Consider the following 6,000-nt stretch of genomic DNA (forward strand, 5'->3'; position numbering starts at 1 on the left):
GACCTGGGCTCCGGGCCTAAAAAAGTGCCTTAAGTCCTAAGGAGGTTAGAACAACATTGGGAAAAATAGTATCTAGACGTTGGCATCCCTTGGCATGAGAGCATTCGAGCCTCCTAGATGTTGTCAGGTCCATATCATGGGAGCGTCGGGGAGACAAGTAGTCTAAAACCTCAGTGGGACTTAGGGGGTAGCAACCTGAGTCATTGGGAGGGTTCCTGGGAGTCTTGTAGCTGATGTGGAAGGTTTGTATGTTGTGCTTCCATCCATTCCACTTCCTTAAGGTCACATAGGAGGTTGAATCTAATCATAGTAGCTTCTCATCACATGTTTACCCCGGTTGGTTGGTTACTTGGGTAGATGTGGGAGGAGGGTGTTAAACTCACTTTCTATATTCATCTTATATTCTTATAGGTTTATTGAAATATCAAGTGTATGCACCCATTAAATGGGTGTTTATAATTTATAATTGAGTAAATGTATAAAGAGATAAGTTGAAAATACAATACACAATATGTTTTTTCTTCCTCTTTTTTTTTTTCTTTAAATTTCTAATTCTTATTTATTATTTTAATTCTTATTTGATTTTTTCCTTGGGGTGTATATAGTTAATATTGGAGTAAATAAATCAGATATATATATATATATATATATATATATATATATATATATATATATATATATATATATAATGAAAACATAGTTTTCCTTTTTTTATTTTTCTAATTCCTAACTGCTATTTTATTAGTTTAGCTATTATTCTATTATTTCCTTAAAAAATACATTTTAATCCTCGAAATTCCCTTAATAAAATTGAATGGATACTAACTTTTTAGAAATACCTTTTAAAAATTGTCCCATGGGCATAAAGTTGAGGGTATTAAGTTAAGGCACTTCATGTTGTAAAGGTCATTCGTTTGAAACTCTATGGGTGAAAATATGAACATGCTAAGGGTTGGTGTGGTCCAGGTTGGGTGTTGTCCGTAGGTGTTGGTAATACTAAGAGGGGTTGAATCTATATTTCCCATCAATTAGTATTTTTTAACCTCATAGAGTATAAATTATAATTAACACCATATATACATAAATCAAAATGACATGAACAATATACAACATCACTCAACAATGCACAAACATCAACATAATAGAGACCATATTTTTAGGAAGAAATCGTTCATGGAGAAAAACCACCAAATGTTTCTTAATATCTATCCTTAATAATTTTTTCATCGATATTTTAAGCTCCAAGTGAAGGAGGTGCCAACCCCCTCATTTATAGGTTCGAACCTAAATGATGCTCCAATGCCTAGGTTTATAAGCTCCAACTAGAAAAATGCTCTAACATCCTAGTTTATATGTTCGACATGAAGGATGCTCCAAAACCATATTCACCAGCTACAAGTGGAAGGATGCAATATTTTTTGCAGGCTCTAACATACCCTAGAATGACATTGACACCCTGAAGTGTTCACACGCTACAACCTAAAGGAGAATCCACTATCTTACCTTGCACCACCCTGCCACCCAACTGAGTAAGTTTCCACTTGTCTTGAAGGATCCATCCTTCAGCTCACCATGACGAACCACATTTAACAATTTTTAGACTAGATCCACCTATCTCTTATCTACTCAATCAAGATAAACAAATAATTTTATTGCCACACAAATATTTTTACTATCGCTCCTCTTACAACATCAACAACATTACGAAATCATCATCAATATAAAAAACCTTATCATCATCAACACATCAAGCTATCAATTCCAATGTTTAGAAAATTATCATATATTCACAAACCCTAACTCAACATCTTTCTTAATATCAAACAATAGCAGTTTCTTGCTCACTATATAAATAAAAATCAACAAATACTCTAATCTCTACTAAATACGTTATAATTGTGCTCAATAGCATATAATTGTATTCAAAAAGATACCCATGCCCATCTCAATTTCATCATTCAGGTTAATCACATCCCCTTTATGGAATATATTTTATCAGTGAGTCGAAAACCTCTATGACCTATAAATGCAAAAACTAGATTATGCCCATAAAATATTATATCGTCGGGGATTTAGAAGCAGCCACCTCTAAGCATTGATTATTGTGTGTTTCCTTAACTCAATTCTACTCAAGAATGAGCTCAAAAATCATATATCAAATTAATCATTAGATAAAATGCCCTTTTCATGGAATGTTAGACAAAATGGCCACTAACCAGTCATGGTGTTAATATTCCCTTCTACAACTGACTATTTGCTCGAAATGATGACACACTTAAAAGGAACTAAATTTAATTTGACCTTGGTGAAGGAATATCACAAGTATGAATATAATTGAAGCATGTCGCATCATCCAAATGCAACAATATATTGCAACCATATAGTGACCAAACATAATGTATTTAATTATATATTTTGTTGCTCCACCTATTCGAGCACATATAATGTAGCCATATGAACGATCACATGGCAGTATTTACATTAAGTTCACTTTCAACTCAAATCTTATAAAACTCATGCCTTCCTATTCCAGTGTTTTCTCCTTTAAGGTGTTGAAGAACAAGATCATCTCAGTTGCTAAATGATACTGCGATAGGATGTGGACTCTAGTACAAACCCTAGGAAGTTGTAATGTTCAGCACAACCAAGATTTCTATAATGATGATAAAATCCTTTAGGTTGTTTAATTAAAGCTCTAAGAACATTGAAAACCTTGCAATCTTCATATTAGGGATACAAGTAAGTGTTTGCAATGTGATTTTCTTGTAGTGGAATTTTGATACACTGATACTTCTTCCTTGAATGTAGAGTTCTATTGTTGAAGAGGATTATGCTAGTAAATAACCCTAACTGATCAATGACTCCTGTTTTATCCTTAATATTCCTATGAAAAATCTATGCACAGGTCTGCTCATGTTCTAGCTCAATTTCCTTCATGAATAGTTTCACATTAATATTTGAAGCAATCATTTTAAGAGATTGGATCCACATTCAAATAGGTCTGAAAAAGGTGTTTATATATTTAATTCTCAAGTTAGTATAAAAAAAAATCACTACAAATATATCCATACCCTTGCAGAATGCCACATATTAATAAGCAGTTCAAAAAGCTCTGACTTCACAGAGTTCACATCTAGAATATTCTTCAATAATGCACAACAATTCTTCACTTTTCTTCCTTGGGGTGTATATAGTTAATATTTGAGTAAATATATCAGAAGATAAACAAGAAAATGTAATGAAAAATAGTTTTCGTTTTTTTTTTCTAATTCCTAACTCATATTTTATTAGTTTAGATATTATTCCATAATTTCTTTAAAAAAACATTTTAATCATCAAAATTCCCTTAATAAAATTGAATGGATACTAAATATTTAGAAATACCTTTTAAAAATTGTCCCACGGGGCATAAAGTTGAGTGTATTATGTTAAGGCACTTCGTGTTGTATAGGTCACTCATTTGAAAATATATAGGTGAAAATCTGAGCATGCTAAGGGTTAATGTGGTCCAGGCTGGGTGTGGTCCCCAGGTGTTGGAAATATTAAGAGTGGGGTGAATCAATATTTCTCATCAATTAGTATTTTTTAGCCTCATAGAGCATAAATTATCATTAACATCATATCAACATAAAACTACATGAGATGAAAAATAAACAACGCCACTCAAAAATGCACAAACACCAAGATAGTAGAGACCATATTTTTAGGTGGAAACCATTCGGGAAGAAAAACCACCAAATGTTTCTTAATATATGTCTTTAATAAAATTAACATCAATATTTTAAGCTCCAACTCAAGGAGGCTTCAACCCCCTCCTTTACAAGCTCCAACCTAAAGGACACTCCAATTCCTTGGTTTACTAGCTCCAACTAGAACAATGTTCCAATATCCTAGTTTATAGTTTCGACTTGAAGGATGCTACAAAACCAAATTCACTACCTGCAACTAGAAGGACACAATAATTTTTGTAGGCTGTAACATACCCTAGAATCACATTGCCACCCTGAAGTGTTATCATGCTCCAACCTAAAGGAGACTCCACTACCTTGTCGTACACCACCCTACCACCCTGATGAGAAAGTTGCCACTTGTCCTGAAGGCTCCAACCTTAATCTCACCATGATGGACAACATTTCACAATTTTTAGACTATATCGATCTATCTATTTTCTACTAAATCAAGATAAACAAATAATTTTACTACCACACAATTATTTTTATTGTCAGAGCTCTTACAACATCAACAACATTACCAAATCATCATCGATATAAACAATTGTTTCATCATCAACACATTAAGCTATGAATCTCTTTGTTTAAAAAATTATCATATATTCACAAACCCTAGCTCAACATATGGATCAATATCAAACCCTAGTAGTTGCTTGCTTAGGATATAAATAAAAATTAGCAAATACTCGAACCTCACCTAAATATATTATAAATGTGATCAATGGCATATAATTGTATTCGAAAATATACCCATGTCCATCTCAATTTCATCATTCTTGTTAATCACATCCCATTTATGGAATCTATTTTGTCAGTGAGTCCAAAACCTCTATGATGTGTTCATGTAAAAACTAGATTATGGCCATAAAATATTATATCACCAAGGATTCACAAGCATCCACCTCCAAACATTGATCATTGTGTGTTTCCTGATATCAGTTCTACTCAAGAATGAGCTAAAAAATCATATATCCAATTAATCATTAGATAAAATGCCTATTTCATGACATGCTAGATAGAATACCCACTAACCAATCATGGTGTTAAGATTTTCTTCTCCAACGCACTATTTGTTCGAAATGATCACACAATTAAAAGGAACTAAAGTTAATTTCACCTTTAACCGAAAGCGTCTGCCACTACGTCCACACGACCATCGCACATCATGGGCACGCCAGTACTCGTGATCTTGGTTTTTTGACTCTCCCATGCGTCGTTGGTCATCACAGGTGCTCATCCAACTCAAGACCCAGATACGAAGGTTGCGAGGGAATGGTAAGATATACTAGCTCATCAATCTCATTGTTTTTGTTGCATGAAATTAGGAAGATAGATAATCACGTAAAATATGGAGATGACCAAAAAAATTTGTATGAATGGTGATTTCAACTAAATCTTTTGCATCCCAACACATTATTCTAGCATCACTATGAGTAGATGAAGAATAGCTAGTCAAAGACGAACCAGCTTCCGACCTGGTACCGAGTGATGCCAATCTACGACATGAGAGCAACTTATGCTTGGACTATGTAGTTATGATTTTTTTTTTTTCTTTTAAGTTTTCTTTCCAAATTATCTAGTTAACTCCTAATTGCACGCAACCCACGTTGATGGATGATCTAGGTCTGGGTGTGACAAAGGGCCCTTCCAAGACCTTTTACTTTCATGATGTGTTAAATTGCATTTTTAAAAGAACATAAATGAATACATCTGCATGTTGTAAAGAAGAGGAACATGACAATCATCAGCAACATAAAAACATAAGTTGTTGATAATAGAGTTTTTCCAGGAGGGACTACGTCTCTGGGCCCCAGTGTCAAGATGGTGTACGCTGCTGCATTAAGTGTTGTCAATAGTGATGATGTACATAGAGATGATGTCACTATCATACAAGGTAAATGCCCTCATGGGGGAATGGCTCCAAGAGATGTTCCGTTACAAGAACTCTCAATCAAGAAAGGACTCATATCATTATGATACAAATTCTTGTATGATGAGCATCCCGCCAACATGGCATAACATGAGGATCCCATCAACATACAACAAAGGGATCTCAAAACACAACATGACAAATCATGGCAATAAGTGCATCACATAGACGATTTTGCATCACATCAAGCAAGGAATCATAAAAATGAGTAAGAAACATGATCCCACATCAAACATAAAGAAAGGACCTGTCCAACACAATGCATAGCAAAAGAAGTACATGAACACTGCATATACCTCACAACTAAGGGCCATCTGAAGAAGTGGATGTCAGGCTATT

The 6,000-nt window shown here is 34.1% G+C and overlaps 1 pseudogene; it reads right to left on the bottom strand.

The window, feature by feature from the left end:
- Positions 1-4,955, bottom strand: part of LOC149191151 (glycosyltransferase family 92 protein RCOM_0530710-like) — a 45,615-nt pseudogene extending 40,660 nt beyond the window's left edge.
- Positions 4,956-6,000: the final 1,045 nt, after the last annotated feature.

The sequence above is a fragment of the Pinus tabuliformis genome, chromosome 3_1 (assembly GCF_031772625.1).
Source record: "Pinus tabuliformis cultivar Carrire ecotype Pingquan chromosome 3_1, CPIR1, whole genome shotgun sequence".
Classification (NCBI taxonomy): Eukaryota; Viridiplantae; Streptophyta; class Pinopsida; order Pinales; family Pinaceae; genus Pinus; species Pinus tabuliformis.